The sequence below is a fragment of the Sapajus apella genome, unplaced genomic scaffold (genome assembly GCF_009761245.1).
Source record: "Sapajus apella isolate SASKATOON/1434 unplaced genomic scaffold, GSC_monkey_1.0 scaffold105, whole genome shotgun sequence".
Taxonomy (NCBI): domain Eukaryota; kingdom Metazoa; phylum Chordata; class Mammalia; order Primates; family Cebidae; genus Sapajus; species Sapajus apella.
In genome coordinates, this window is record NW_022437045.1 from 5,434,453 (window position 1) to 5,451,568 (window position 17,116).

At 39.3% G+C, this 17,116-nt stretch overlaps 1 protein-coding gene and 1 long non-coding RNA gene across 6 annotated transcripts in view; one reads left to right on the plus strand and one right to left on the minus strand.

Annotated features, from left to right (window-relative positions):
• ESR1 (estrogen receptor 1) overlaps positions 1 to 17,116 on the minus strand; it is a 399,499-nt gene that overhangs the window by 323,948 nt on the left and 58,435 nt on the right. The window lies entirely within an intron of this gene.
• On the plus strand, positions 11,599 to 15,091 carry LOC116536905. Its single transcript, XR_004262862.1, has 2 exons — positions 11,599 to 13,075; positions 13,428 to 15,091. It is a non-coding gene; the product is annotated as an uncharacterized LOC116536905 (long non-coding RNA).

Consider the following 17,116-nt stretch of genomic DNA (forward strand, 5'->3'; position numbering starts at 1 on the left):
CAAAGACTGACTCCCCGCGCCCAGCAGAGCTCACTGGCCATCCTCACAAGCACATGGCAGACTTCTCCCTGTGGTGCACCCCTTGGTCTTTCGCGGCTGAAGCAGTCCTTCTCCAGAGTAAAAACGCCTCCCTCATCAAGAGTGTCTTCTTCCAATCCAGAACATCAAAGTCCTATCTCCCCTTTCCTTCTTTTTCCAAACTTCATACGTTTAACATATTCTTCTGTTACTCAGGCAGAAAAAAATAAAGAAATAAACCAGACAGGCCCATGACTCAGTTGGCAGATGCCCACACAAAGATAGGACAGCCAACCGTCTTGATTTGTTTGCCCAGGACTGTCCCAGTTTTAGTATTGAAAGTCCCACCTTCCAGGAAACGCCAGTCCCTGAGCAAACCAGGCCGGTTGGTTGCCCTACTTGCCAATCTCGCCTGTTGACAGCAAAGCCAGAGACAGGAGGGCCACACCCCCGCGCTTTGCTCCGGCAACAGGGAACAGCCCGTTTCCCTGCTGAGTTTAGCCTCCTTCCCTTCACCCACATGGCCGCCCTTCGCCTTCGTGGCCCCTAAGTCACCTGTCTCCTTGTCATCCTCCAGGCATCGCTCCCTGTCCAAGGCCTTCCGTCACTCCTCTGACGCACGTAAGTTGTACCTAACCACGTTGTATTTTAATTCTGTCTAGTCCCCAAGCTACCATCAGCTGTAAGCTCAAGTCAGAAGTCTTGTTCAGTCTTGTATTTCTGTCTCATATTAGCTGAACTTCTGAGTGAATGTTGATGCGTCTTAGAAAGGCACCTGGGCTCTGGATAATTTTCCCAGCTTTCTTCCAGGAATACACACCTCTTCTGACATAACGACCAACCACAAACTGTTTTCACGACTGGACGTCTGCATTTCCCAAGCTTGGAGAATCTTTCCCCAATCTCAGTCTCTCCAACACAGTAGGAAACACCATCCTGTCAGTAACCCCTGACTAACACCACCCCATTCCATCCCTAGAGAAAAAAAAAAAAAAGGATGCACATATATGTACACACATCAAAAAGCCGCAGCAACAATAACCAAAAATTCCTTGCTTTCATTTTCTACACTGGCCAGTGAGTTTTGCCTTTGGGGGTTGGAGTGGATCAATATACGTATTTCTTTCCAATGTGGGAGAAAAGAATGCACTGAAGAATGCAGCAAAGTGGAGAGAACATGCAGAAATAATGAAAGAAGTGTACCTAGAGGTTATTACATATGGAAGGGCAACAAGTGATCTCAGAGTGGCAGGTAGTGATGAGGATGCAAAAAAATATCAGACACAGTCCTACTTGTCCAGGAGCCACAGTGGTTATAATTTGGAAATTACATAAGTATGTTTTCTAGATATTACATAACACATAAGGTAATAAATTGCTCTTAGCAATACAGAGAAAAAGGTAAACATTCAGCAAACATTTTACTGTATTAATTTATGTATATTTATTTCAAACTTATCTATTTTAATATATTTAAAATAAAATTTACATATCTTTATATATTGAAATATATTCATAGTGTTTATTAATTTTTTTTTTTTTTGAGACGTAGTCTCGCCCTGTCACCCAGGCTGGAGTGCAGTGGTGTGATCTTGGCTCACTGCAACCTTCACCTCCCAGGTTCAAGTGATTTTCTTGCCTCAGCCGCACATAATAGCTGGGACTACAGACACATGCCATCATGCCTGGCTAATTTTTGTAGTTTTGGTAGAGACGGGGTTTCTTCATGTTAACCAGGCTGGTCTCGAACTCCTGACCTCAAGTGATCCACCCACTTCAGCCTCCCAAAGTGCTGGGATTACAGGTGTGAGCCACTACATCCAGCCTATTAACATATTTTTAAGTGCTAGATTATTAGTGATCACTTTTGAATGCTAATTATGTAAAATAACTTTATCTGTATGATTCTCAGAGCTCTATCAAGTAGGTTCTATAATTATCTCCATTTTACTGAGAACTTGTGGCACAGAAAAGTGAAGAAACTCATCCAAGGTCATAGAATTTGTAAATGAAAGAGCTGGGATTGAAGGAGGCCCCTTAAAGGTGACAGCAACCCCCTGGGATGCATAGAAACATGTTCACACCACTCTCCAATAATCAAATAGCACACCAGCAAAACTAATTTATAAAAAATAACCTGCAAAGTCTATCACAGTTTCAGCATGCACCACGCTGTTTTACTACAGGCTGTACAACATGCCCCCAATGGATGCTCTAAAAATACGCACACACCTTAGTAAATGTTTATTTCTTATGGGATAAGCCCATGCATGAAAGAGTAGATAATGGTGTCAGAATAACAAATTCATTTTCTCCTTCATTTAAGTTAGAATGATAGTTATTTTTCACCTGAAAACAGTCTTAGAAGTGTTATCAACCTTAGATGCTCATTGGAAGCACCTGGAGAACTTTAAAAGCCGCTAAGATCTGGTTACCATCTGCAGAGGTTGTGATTTCACTGGTCTGAGAGACATCCTGGGCGCTGGGACTTTTAACCTCCCCAGAGGGTTCTGATGCACTAAAGATAAAGAAGCACTGTCTTGTTTAGAGTAAGCAGAGGATTTTCAAGGCGTGTCTCCAGATCCGCCATCAACTTCACCTGGGAGCTTTTTAGAAATGCAAAGTATTGCACTCCCTCCTGGACTGACTAAGAAATTTTGAGGGTGGGGCCCAGGCTTCAGTGTCATAACACACCCTCCAAATGATTCTGATACACACTTGAGTTTGACAACCACTGTTGGAGCTTAATTCCTTCATTGAGAAATAACTGAAATCCAGAGAATTAAATTTGTTTCAGCTCACATGACCCATCCATGGTGGGGCTGGCTATAAAATGATAATGATAGCTAGCATTTATTGAGAGCTTACTGTTCTAGATGTAGTGTTCTGCACTGACTAATTCCTGCAATCACTGCAACGACCTTAAAGGGATATGTTCTATTATTAGCCTATTTTATAGATGAGGAAACTGAACCACAGAAATTACTCAGGGTCACAGAGCTGAGGAGTAAGAAAAGCAGGGATTTGAACACCTCTTCAGTCAGGAATGCAATGGGAATATGCCCAAAAGATAGAGAAATGGGTGAAGTCTAAATTTCTTATGCAAACAGGAATAAGAATGACAGAGTCTAGGGTAATATAGGCCTAAACTTTCATTCCTATTCACAGTTGTTTCTACTATTTTAAAGTATTCCATGAGAATGGTTATTATTTTCTTTAGTTAAATATTTAATATATTGAAAAAGAAGTATTAAAAAATAAGGCTAAAAAATAAATATTTAAAATGAACACCTGACAACCACCAAGGTATTACTGTTCTAGTTTTTTTTTTTTTTAATGAGTTGACCTATATATTCATGTGTTAAACAGTTAGTAGTGGGAAAATGGCTCCATAAAGGTCTCAGTCATAGACTTTCCTACCTTTTAAGAGATTATAAGTGAAACTTTAATCGATTCATTATTTTCTCAGCATCTTATCATCATAACAGTGTCTACCAGTTTCTCTTGCACTTTCCCAAGAGCTTGTAGCTTCGCACATAGCCTTCATCTAGTTCTCCCAGCAGTCTGTGGGATAAGCATCTGCAGTGCGTTTACTGTCACGGGTTGTGACGGGGAAGAGCAGGTGCTGGGGGCAGCACTAGCCTAGGAGGACTCCGGAAAGCACCTCACGAGAGAGCATTAAGGGAGCAGGCTGGGGGAGTGCAAAGAAGCCTACCTACAAATTCTATATTTACCACAATAGATCCAGGAAGGAGAGAATAAAACAAAGGAGAAGCCAAAATATTCTTCATAAGATAAAGAAAGGACACAGAGAACAGGACTGCTCTGAAAAGAAGACAGGAGAGTATATTATGCCGAAGTCTGAGTTGGACCATGGATTCCTAAGAGGAGGGATATTTAAAATTCTATTTCTAGATGCTTGTTTGTTGCAATATAGACCCTTTCCTCAGTAGAGTTTTCCACCAACTACTGCCTTGTTGGGTGGCCTTTTGTGGGATTCTAAGAAAGGCAATGAGCTCTACCTCTGGACCTACCCAGTCCATGTGGAACACGGCTGTGACCCAAGGGAGGGTAAAGTGACCCGCCAGGTACTAATTCAGAAAGGAAAAGCTGACAGCCAGAGACAGCCCTGAAGAATAAGTCTCCTGGGAAAATGTATACATGGAAGCAGTAGGGAATTTGTCTTCACAAGTTGAAGCTTGAACCAACCTTCCCTAGATTTTCTATGGTCAGGTGACCCCTAATGTCAGCTTACTCGCACATATGCATGTGTGTTTCAGTTAAGACATTTAATAAACTATGCATAGACTCATCCAATTTAGATACATTTTATTAAGCTTTTACTGATTTTACAATATTCTGAATTTTACCAACCCTTTCAGGTGCTAAAAAAGGTATTAGGTTGGTGCAAAAGTAACTGGGGTTTTTGCCATTACTTTTTTTTTTTTTTTTTTTTTTTGAGACAGAGTCTTGCTCTATCACCCAGGTTGGAGTATAGTGGCATGATCCCGGCTCACCACAACCTCTGCCTCCCAGGTTCAAGTGATTCTCCTGCCTCAGCCTCCAGAGTAGCTGGGATTACAGGCACACGCGACCACACCCAGCTAATTTTTTTATTTTTTGTAGAGGCGGGGTTTCGCCATATTGATCAGGCTGGTCTCAAACTCCTGACCTCATGATCTGCCCACCTCAGCCTCCCAAAGTGCTAGGATTACAGGCGTGAGCCAGCACGCCCAGCCATGCCGTTACTTTTAATGACAAAACCACAGTTAACTTTTGCACCAACCTAATACCTGAAGGATCCAGTTCTGTTGATGAGAGAAGCACAGCTGCACTTTCCTAAGAATGACCCCTGAGGCAGGTCTGTTCCTTCTTGGGTATACACATCAGCAAAAATATTTGTAAAATGTAACCATAATGCCGTGTCATTTTATCAAAACTGAAAACATGTCCAAGACTTCCATTTTCTAGATATCAGCTACCAACCGGTGTTCTGCCGTGTTAACGCTGCAGGGCATGGTAGGGAAGGCTAAGGAGATATTAACCTAGTTTAAATTGTTTGGACACCTTAAATATAGTAAGTAGCCTTTAATTTATAAACATAATTTTAATAGATCAGCAGGAGTATATTGTCTTATGCAATGGAACTCATAAGAATATTCTGGTTTTATGTTTGGGTTTCTAGACCATGGAGTAGATTTTGAGAGGTTTATCATTATTTCTCCCAAGTTGCTAGTAATTTTTCTTTTAACTCATTATGATGACAAGAACAGTGGAAAGAGATTAGGAAAGGCACCTTTTAATGTTCAACTCTGCCAGCAAATCAGTGAGACCCTGGGTGAGTCACTGCCCACCTTCATCCCCCGACTCCTCTTCTGTTTTTTTGTTTGTTTTTGTTTTTGAGACAGAGTCTTGCTCTGTTGCCCAGGCTGTGGTGCAGTGGTGTGATCTCGGCTCACTGCTACCTCCGACTCCCGGGTTCAAGTGATTCTCCTGCCTCAGCCTCCCGAGTAGCTGGGATTGCAGGCATCCACCACCAAGCCCAACTAATTTTTGTAGTTTTAATAGAGATGAGGTTTCACCATGTTGACCAGGCTTGTCTTGAACTCCTGACCTCAAGTGATCGGCCCACTTCAGCCAACCAAAGTGCTGGGATTGCAGGCATCAGCCACCATGCCTGGCCATCCTCTTCTATAAAAGGGAAGATTGGGCTAGGTGTTCTCTAAAGTCCCCAGGAACTCACACATGCTGTATTCTTCTGATCCTAAATGCATTATTATCATGGCTTCTCTTGAAGTCTTACAGAACAGCTAATGAAGAACAAATTGGTTGAAGACTATTAAATAAACACATAAAAAGGAACCGAGGAGACAAGTATATTTTAAGTTGCATTATGACAGGAGGTCCCCTGAGGCATCTATAATAGTAAAAGTAATTTGCTTCTTAGCATCCATTTTGCTACCTCTGTTTGGGAAAACAAACAAACCAGCCCATAACTACCCAAATTTCTACTAAATTTCTACCATGCAGGTGTCTCTAAAGAATCCTGAACAGCAAGACATGAAACCACAAAGAATTCACATGGCCTGCACATTCAAAACTTCCAGGGATTTTGGAGACTTTGCAAAACTTTACATTCCTAAAGTTCTATAAGCCACTTTACAGTTTAGAAGGGACCTTGCTTCAGAAAACAGTCAAAGGTAAAGACTCGCCTGCATCGAGGCCCGAAATGGCCTCTGTGTAGAAGCACACTCTAATAGGTTCCTCAAGGTCAGACCGTTGCCTTATTACAGGAAATGGATGAAGTCATTCCTGGCTCTCAGTTTTTCTGAAAAACTACCTGCTTTCTCAGTTTCACACACCACACCCCTCTATAGCTCTTGTTTTGCCTCCTTGGTCGTGGCACCTGTTCTGAGAACTGAAGCTTTCATCTTGGTTCTAGTCGCGCATGAGAAAACACGTTTCCAAAAACACAAACAAGCAAAGGGGTCCAAGGAAGAACTTCAGCTCTTGGGTGAAACAACAGCTAAATCTGTTCATAGTAATAATAAACACGCATGAGCTCACTCTTTCAGAAAGCAGTAATTTGAGCAGCAATTCTGAGGTCAGGATCCAAGGTTCTAGGCCAGCTCCAGCCCAGCCTGCTCTGACCAGAATGTATTTCTTCCAGACTCTCAGGGTCTTGGTTTCAGCCATTTGGGGGACAAGAGACGAAGATGAGAAGAAAGGCAACAGACAAGAGAGATGGAAACTTTTTAATATGTCCTTAAAAGCCTCTTTATAGAGATGAGTAATAAAAAGATTGGGGCCAGCAAACATTTCCACATTTTCTCTAAACAGTTATAAAACTGAGAGTCTTCTAAGGTCAGAGTTAAAGTAGTACAGCCTTGTTTTTGTATTTTAAATGTTTTTTTAATGGAACATTAAAATAGCCTCAGTACCAGTAAAAGGTGTGCACAGGAGTATTATTTGATTCAGGAGAGAGGTAATGGGACCCACCAAGTAGGCAGGTTACACAGTTCAGATGTGAACCCTCACCAATGCAAAGGAAGTCTCTCTGCCCCGCCCCCTCTCACATACACATTTTTTCTCTCCTCCTCCAATCAAGAAATGATATTCTGTGAGATCATTTATTTTCTTTTTTATTTTTATTTATTTTATGTATGTATGTGTCTATGTATCTATTTATTTATTTATTTATTTATTTATTTATTTATTTTTGAGACGGATTCTCGCTCTGTCACCTAGACTGGAGTGCAGTGCGTGATCCCAGCTCACTGCAACCTTCACTTCCTGAATTCAAGTGATTCTCATGCCTTAGCCTCCCGAGTAGCTGGGATTACAGGCATGCACCACTATACCCAGCTGATTTTTGCATTTTTAGTAGAGATGGGGTTTCCCCATATTGGCCAGGCTGGTCTCCAACTCCTGACCTTAAGTAATCCACCCACCTCAGCATTCTAAAGTGCTGGGATTAATAATCCAGGGGTGAGCCACCATGCCCGGCTCATTTAATTTATTTTTACCAGTTAGAATTTGTTACTCTCAATTCATTCAAAAATCATTAATAGACAGTACCTACCAGCCAGAACTGTTGTTAAGTATTGAAAATACAGCATTGGATGAAACAAATAACTCTACCCTCAGAGAGCTTATATTCTAGTCTAGAGAGACAGACAAATAAATGAGTAATATACACAGGAGGTAAGAAAGTGATTTCAGCACTTTGGGAGGCCAAGGCCAGCAGATCACAAGGTCAGGAGTTCAAGACCATCCTGAACAACATGGTGAAACCCCGTCTCTACTAAAAATACAAAAAATAGTAGGGCGTGGTGGTGGTTGCCTGTAATTCCAGATACTCAGGAGGCTGAGGCAGGAGAATAACTTGAACCCAGGAGGTGAAGGTTGCAGTGAGCTGAGATCACACCATTGTACTCCAGCCTGGGCAACAGAGCAAGACCTCCGTGTCAAAAAAAAAAAAAAAAAAAGTGACATAGGAAAAAAATTCAGTAAGGAAGGGAGTAAAGTATACATGGGGAGGAGGGGAAGAAGATGGAGGAAATACAGTTTTAAATACGGAGGGCAGGGAAGGACTTGCTGAAGTGAAATTTGAATAATCACCTGAGGGAAATGAAGGAAATAGCATTTCAGGAAATAGCAAACAGAAAAGTTCTGGGTCAGAGGTATGTTCAATGCACTCAAGGGGTGGCAAAGAACATGACGTCAAAAGGTCAGTAGGGAGCCATGCAGATTTGGCTGTTTCTGAATGAAAGTGGAGTAGATGGGGAGTTTTTGAAAAGTCATGGTTGCGCACGGTGGCTCACCCCTATAATCCAAGCACTTTGGGAGGCCAAGGCGGGTGGATCACCTGAGGTCAGGAGTTCGAGACCAGCCTGGCCAACATGGCGAAACCCCGTCTCTACTAAAAATAGAAAAATTAGCCAGGCATGGTGGCGAGTGCCTATAATCCTAGCTACTCAGGAGGCTGAGACAAGAGAATCACTTGAACCTGGGAGGTGAAGGTTGCAGTGAGCAGAGATTGTGCCATTGTCTTCCAGGCTAGATGACAGAGCAAGAGTTTGTTGAAAGAAAAAAGAAAGAAGGAATAAAGGAAGGGAAGGGGAGGGGAGGAGAGGGGAGGGTCTTGAGGTGACCTGATTTCCATTTTTAAAGGACAGAGCTGACATGGGCAGGAAAGGCAGGGAAACCAGCTCTGTGGCTGCTCCAACATTTCAAGAAACTCTGGTGGTAGCTAGGAGCAGATGGCTAGAGATGGCGGTGATAGGAAGTGGTTAAATTCCAGATAGCCAGCAGGATACTCTGATGTTTAGATGACCCCATGGAAGACAGCAGTCAAGAATGACCCCATGGTTTTTGGCTTAAGAACTGGAAGGAAGAATCTGCCATAAATCAAGATGGGATTCGTTGTAAGAAGAGGAGGTTTAAAGGGGAGATATGGAATCTGTTTTGGGTTTTTTTTTTTTTTTTTTTTTTTGAGACAGGATCTCACTCAGTCTCCCAGGCTGGAGTGTAGTGGTGTAATCATAGCTCACTGCAGCCTCAACTTCTCAGGCTCACACAATCTTCCCACCTCAGCCTCCCCAGTAACTGGTACTACAGGCATGCACCATTATGTCCAGCTAAGTTTTGTATTTTTTGTAGAGACAGGGTTTCTCCACTGCCCAGACTGGTCTCGTACTCCTGGGCTCAAGTTACCTGCCCACCTCAGCCTCCTAAAGTGCTGGGATTACAGGCGTGAGCCACCACCTCCAGCCCAGGATTTGGCTTTAGACATGTTATGTTTGGGAAAGTTCTTAGAAATCCAAGTGAAGATGTCAAGTAGCAGTTGGACGGACACTTCTGGAGTTCAAGGAGAAAGGGAGCGATAGATGGTGTTTAAAGCCATGACTCCAGATGTCAATTTGAGAAAGGAGAGAAGTCCAAGGACTGAATCTGAGGAGCTCCAGCTCTGAGAGATTGTGGAAATGTGGAGCAACCAGCAGAGGAGACTGAGCAGGCGTGTATTGAACCTATTTCCGGATCAAAACAGAGATCTACTACATTCCTTTTGGTGGTGTCAAAACAAACCATTATCTTGAAATAGTCACAAAAAAAAAAAAAGAAAAAGAAAGAGAAAAACCAGGGGGGCAAAGTATGTCAAAAGCTGGGTCAAGGGAGGTCTCAACTTTCCATTTGAATGATCACTGAGGTCAAATGGGGCGAAATGGTCACATAAGATAAAAACTGAAAACTAACATTGGATTTAGCAATGGTCCCAGGTAAGATTAATGAAGGCTGACTGCTACTGTAATATGGGAACTAGCCTGAGAGAAATCAATCAAGGTTTAGCTAAATAATTAGAAATTAGGAAAAAAATCTTATCATCTCCAGTTGTCCTTTGTTTCATAAATCTTACCTTACAGGCCAAAGGCTATAAATTCTCTTTTATCTATCCCTTACGCAAAAAAACAAAACAAAACAAAAAAACAGAGATTTTTATGTTCTCTCCAGTGACAAACTTATAACAATAGTAACACTTCTTAGCTAATAACAGGAGGTTTAACTATTTTTCACTTTTCTAGACTTCAGGAAATTATAGATGACTTTTTTCTTCATTAAAAATAAACTTTTGTTTCTTTTCCAAATTATAACTGGAATTCAAAAATGTATATTTCCATTGACAATTTTGACTTGAGTTTTTGGTTTCCATTTACTCTCTCCTTCCCGCTGCTTCTGAAGGTTTTCTCTGTTTGTGGGATCATCTCTGATTTCTGTCTTTTTATCTCCCTGCAATCTCTGACTCCTCCCCTGGTCCTCATTCTGCATCATCATAGTCAGTTTTATCTTGGGCACCATAAAATTCTACTTCTTCCCACAGTAGCAGACTGATGTCACCCACAGAACATAACGGATTCTAGGAACAGGCCCACAGAGGAAAAATGGGTAAGTATAAAGAGACGTAAGAGGAAGGGAGAAGCTGGAGGCTAGGGAGCTTAACTATGTGTTTCCCCTCGTTTCCACGTAAAACAGTTAAACCAGAAACTCCAGGATACTGAAATTCCATGTCAACAAAATTGGGCCAAACTTTTACCTAATTTGACACGCTGAATAGAAACACTATGGTAATATCTATGCATCCAAATTGTTGCTACTGGTTGGGAGCCAACACATTAAAATGCAATCAGGCTGGCGCGGTGGCTCACGCCTGTAATCCCAACACTTTGGGAGGCCGAGGCAGGTGGATCAGTTGAGGCAAGGACTTCGAGACCAGCCTGGTCAACATGGTGAAACCCTGTCTCTACTAAAAATACAAAAATTAGCCAGGCATGGTGGTGCAAACTTGTACTCCCAGCTACTCAGGAGGTTGAGGCGGGAAAATCACTTGAACTAGGCAGGTGAAGGTTGCAGTGAGCCAAGATCACGCCACTGCACTCCAGCCTGGGCGAGAGTGAGTCCTTGTCTCAAAAAAAAAAGAAATGCAATCAAATAACCCATTTGGAGAATAACTTTCTATTTGCATAAATTTTCCAAACTGGTTTGTGTGTATAGAAATTCTCTACTTCTCAATGGCTGAGAGGACAAACCAAAATAGTGACAGTTTGTAGGATCTTTTTGGAAAGCTATCATAATCCTAACTTTAAAGCACATCAACAGTGTAGTTAATGACTGTGTTACTATGCTAGCAGTGTAGTGGGTATGTTAAAAAGCCGAAAACTTCTGATTTATATTCATTATGGTGAATCGCAGAATATGATCAGCAAATAAAAGTTACTACATGTTCAACATTAGATCTGATGATTTGGTGTTCTTGGCTCTTTTAAAAAATTATGACTGAGAATAAAGGAAAGGTACACACTCTGGATGCAATGAAATGAATTATTTTATTAGTCTATTGGTCTTATTAGAACCTAGTAGCTCCAGAAAATCCTTAACAAATGTTTTTCTCCTGCAATATCCTCTAAAAGAGAAAAAGCAGTAAAGCACAGAAACATCATACTGCTCAGAACCCTTATAAATAGTTTCTGAATGTAAGCATTTTTAGAGTTAAGTATTTTAACGTGTCTTCAGCACTTAAAAATATTTTAAAATTATTTAATTTAATATTTAATTTTTAAATGCCAAAGACGCATTAAAATAAGTACTATCTGTTGAAAACAACATTTGAATTCTAGAGTTTAGTCCTTTCCATTTGGTGAATTTGATGCATTGAAAAGAAATAAAAGAGAATTTTTTTTCTACAGTTTGGCAATTTTGAACTATAATTTTTTTATTCTGGTGAAAACATTTTGCAGAAAATTATGGAAACATACATAGGGACCCTGCAGTAATATTATAGATTTCTTAAAAAAAAAAAAACCGTTGCAATATAGACATGAAAATTGAATTCAAGATTAGGAAGTAAACTGAGAAAAAAATATTTAAAAATAATGCAGTTTAAATGTGTCATTGACTCGACATTTCCCGCATATTCTAAATCAATATTAACATCAATAATACATTTCAGAGTGCATCTGTTTTTGCCATTGCTAATTTTTCTCTATTATGCCAGAGTATGAGTAAGATTTTTGCTGTTTTTTAAAAAGGCTACATTAAGATTCAGCCTCAAAAGAGGTTCAATTCCTAGTAACTGCAGGTGCATGGCACTTACTGCTAATTGGACATGACTGCTTTTAGCAAATCTGGTAGCTGCTAAAAGCCACTGTTGCTGTGGTGCTGCCTCACCAGCACGCAGGGCATGGTACCTGTTCACTACCAAAGCTCCATGTCCACAAAATTTGCCAACTAAAATACCCAGCCAACTCCTTCACTTAAATGCATAGAGACAGAAATCTCAAAGAGCTATCAACAAGGTCTCTGCAAGAAAATGCAGCCCTCTTAATGCATATTAAATAGTCCCATTAAAATAGTTCAGTAATGCATCTTTCTGTTAGAATCTGTTGTTCTGAGCCCTATAACCATGTAGGGTAGTTTTCAAAATAAAATGCTGCTATTAGCACATTAAATAATTATCTTCTCTCCTGTGTGCCATACCCACTGGCTGGTACACTGTAGTTCTGGAAAATATTGTGAACCAAGTTATATCTGTGTCTCATATCATCTTTTGTGTTTATGTAGGATGTTTGTTCTGAGAAAACTAAAAATACTTTGTTTAAATTGGATCACACTTTACCAGTTAAGTGAACCTTACCAGGTAAGTCTCCTGGTTTGGATATTAACTCTTTCCATTTGGGCTTCTTTTTCCCCTAAATTTCTACCTTTAGTAGAAGTGTTCACTTTTATCAACAGTGATTTCATAAAACATTCAATGTCTGACAGAACAGCCATCAGAGCACCATTGCTCTCATTCATTTTCCAAGACCCTGTATCTTATTCTTAGCATTACATGCATTCTATGATGATAAGCTGGGTTATCAGAAAGGAGTCACGGGGAACATGTGAGAAGAGGAAAATCCAGAATTAGTAACATTAAAATAATCTAACTTTTACTCTCAAAGAGATAATGAAGGAATTGCCTGGCTGTATAATTATGGACCAAATATATGTAAATATTATACAAGTGAGCATTTGTTTCCTCCTGTTTTCTAGTTTGACCCCATAAACCATAGGCCTCAAAAAATCCCAGTACAGAGCCTTCCCCTAAAGAAGTTAATATCACCAATTTTAGGCAAATTTGTCCAGGATCATATGGCAAAGTCAGGCTCAGCCAAAAATTGAGGCCACTAATGCTGATGCCAAGCTGATTAATGTTTCTTTAAATGTCTAAATTGTCTATCAAATGCTATTCTAAGTGTCTGAAGACTAGTACTCAGACTCTTACAGCATTTAAACTTCAGTTCTCCAATGCTGTCTGCTTTTACTGCATTTCGCATAAAAACAATATTTTTTCTCTATTTGGGTTAATTTTCCAGGTTCTCCTCAAATAATCATTGGGCTTCTGGAACAAAAGCTTACAGAAACAAGATGAACAATTTGAACTCTGACTTTTGTTTTCTATTTGTGAGAACATGATTTTTTTTTTCAACTTTCTAATCACAGTTATAAAATTAAGCCTGATTTTCAGAACGAAGTTTACCTGATTGTCAATGACTTCTCAAGTCCCCTATTTTCAAAAATGGCACATTTGATGGCAAAATACAAAATCTGTCTGAAAAGGTCTTGTTTTACTGTTAGCATTCGAGAAGAAACTTCTACTTCAAGAAAATCAAAGGATTGTCTCTCACCCTAAAGGAAAACCATTTTGGAAAGCTTGGCAAAGATATACCTGGTCATTTACAGTTTTTTTATTAGAAACTTGGGAAATGTTCTTCACTAAAAGAAGCCTTTTAAAATCCCTAGAGAAGTAGGTCCCTTGCTCACCGGCATTATGGGAACATTGACCCAAATATGGGAAGGAGGAAACGAATACCACCTCTCCCCCTTGCCCACCATCCCACTAAACATACTCTACAAATTACCAGTCACCAACTCTCCATCAGTGTCCAAACTGCCATTAAATGCCCTTGCTGAGAATGATTGATTACACAGCATCGATTATCAGAGACAGTAACAAAGATAACTTTTACTTTCTGGAAAACTTTTGCCATAGGAAAAAGTATACTCACAAGTGTACAAAAAGAAAAAATCAATCCTGTAAATGTGAATATACATAACCAGAGCTGAATTTTTTTCATGAAGAGTTTGAATATATAAAACCTTGAATCTACATGAAAAAATAAACCATGAAGAAATATCCTAAAAAGCAAGTATTAGTTTACATGACGCAATATGAAATGTATCTAAGTGTCTTTCTCTGATAACGCGCATCTATGCTCATGTCTCCCTTCCTTGTTCCTATTATATTTAAAACCTGACATGTCACACAATTAGCATCTTATGTAAATCATATTTCATAGCATTTATTAGCTGAGTGTTGAAATCATATTTGTTATGTAACCATAAGATGTTCTATAGGATAATCCTGTTCACTAATCACTAGAGGTCTCTACAACTTGTTTCTCAATGAGATTGTAAGATCTGTGTTGACAGAGATCTATCTAGCAGTTCTTTTTCTCCCATGGAGCTAAATTTATCACAGCGGCACAGCAAGCTGCCTCTCTGCCTGCCTCCCAGACTGGGGACTCTATGATCCCCTTCCTCCAGAGTAATATGGAGACACAGGGTGACCCAGCTAGAATTCATTTTCCAAGTCCTCCCTGCAACTAAAAGTGGATTGCCAATGTATTTTGAGAAGTAATGTGTACAGTTTCCATGTTTATTGCTTAAGAGGAAATGCCTATGGAGAAAGGTTGGTCAGCAGGTACAAAGTTGCGTTAGATGGGAGGAATAAGTTCTGGTGTCCCATTGCACAGCAGGGTGACTGTGGCTAGCAATAATGTATTGTATATTTCAAACTAACTAGAAAAGAGGATTTTGAATGCTTTACCACTGAGAAATGATAAATGTTTGAGATGATGGATTTGCCCATTACCCTGATTTCATCATTACACAATGCATACACGTCAAAACCTCTCATTTTATCTCATGAATATGTACAGTTATTATATTTGATTAAAGTAAAAATAATTTTTAAAAAAATGGCTGACTCTCTTGTCCACTTTTTCCCCTTTTCCACAAGCTTTTTTTTTTTTTTATCTTTTCCCAAAAGCAATTTCCCAAGTATTTGAGTATCCTTTTTCTTTTCCCACGGTAGCTTATCCTATGGCCTAATATACACAGCTTATTGTATAATACCTGCCTCTATTTCATGTCCATTATGCTTATTGATTTATGTGTGTGTCTCCCTTAGTAGACTATATATTACTTGTGAGCAATGTGTGTTTCTTATTCAACCTTCTTCTCTCTAACACTTAAAGTTCATCTAGCATACAGTAAATGCTGAATAAATGCCAATTGAATAAATAAATGAACCAATCAACTTCTTCACTTAGCAAATGGATATACTATGTATTAAGGCAAATTTAGACACAGTCTCTATGCCTGCATGTTTCTTAGAAATTTGAAAGCTTTTACCATATTATCTGGAGCTCTACTTCAATACCTTTAGGAAGTTGAACTTCAAGCTTTATAATAACATAAACTCAATTTGCCTTTTATGGGTCAAATCCACTTTTACTGAACTATTTTTTACCTATCATATTGGCCAAGATGGGAAAGTGTGATAACACACCGTGTTAAGTTGGAAAGGCTGTGGGCTAACAGGCACTCTCATCCCTGTTGATAGTATATAGCAGTATAACTTAGTTTTTCCTATGAATATCTTCACAAATGTACTCAAGAACAATTGTACATGGATGTTCACGGCATTACTTATAAGAGCAAAACCAACCAAAATGCCCTTTTAGAGAAAAGCTGTTTATATGAATGATGGTACATCCTCACAAAAAATACTCTGCTAAAAGTTAAAAGAATGAGGCAGGTCAACCTGTTCTATAGCAACTGCTCTAAGGTATATTACTAAGTGAAAAAGAATGATACAAAATAGTATACTCCTAGATGTGTTTTAAAAAATATATATCTAGGGATACATCATATGTGCATAGACAATTTTCAAGGACTATAGGAAAAAAATTGTGATCTAGGAGGCTGTCTGGAGCTGGAAAATACTTTCTCCACGCTGTTTTAATTTTACTTTTATTCCATGAATAAGTTACTTTTTTCAGTAGTTTTACCACTTCATACCTATTATGACAAAACAGATAATAACAAGTGTACATGGCAACGTAGAGAAATTGGAGCCCTCACACACTGGAATGTAAAATCAGGCAGGCATTTGGCAGTTCCTGGAAATGCTAAATATAGAGTTACCATTTGACTCAGAAATTTCTCTAACGGGCACATGCTCAAGAGAATCAAAGATGTGTGTCCACACAAAAACTCACACACAAACATTCATGGCAGTTTTATTTGTAATAGCCAAAAAGTGGAAACCCAAATGTTCATCAACTCATGAATGAGAAAGTAAAATGAGGTCTATATCCATACAATGAAATTTTATTTGGCAATAAAAAGAATGAAGTTCTGATACATGCTGCAACATAAATGACCCTTCAAAACACTATACCAAATGAAGTAAGCCCAGACACAAATGCCCACATATTGTGTTGTTCCATTTATATAAAATGGCCAAAATTAGATTCCATGGAGACAGAAAGGAATTAATTGTGGCAATGATTACACAACTCTGTGAATGTACTGAAAACCACTGAGCTTTGTACTTTAAATGGGTGAATTTTATATTTTTATGCAAAATATATCTCAATAAAACTGAAAAAAATAGTTTTAGAAGCATTATCATGTACATGGTTACACCTGATCTTCGTATCCATTCTGAGAGGTAATGGTTGCAAAAAGCAGATGAGATTGTGTAGACGACAAAACCCAAAAAGAAAAACAGCAACATCTTTAACTTTAAAGAAAGTCTATCATCATAAACCTGGGTGTTTACCTTTCAGAAATATTTCTGTAGTAAAAGAAAAACTTTACTCATGGTTTGCCTCCCACAACCCATCTGCCTATTCAATGATTCATTCATTGGAAACTCTTCCAGTCACCCAGAATGTATTCGTGCTGCACTCACTGAATCTCCCAGTGTTCCCTC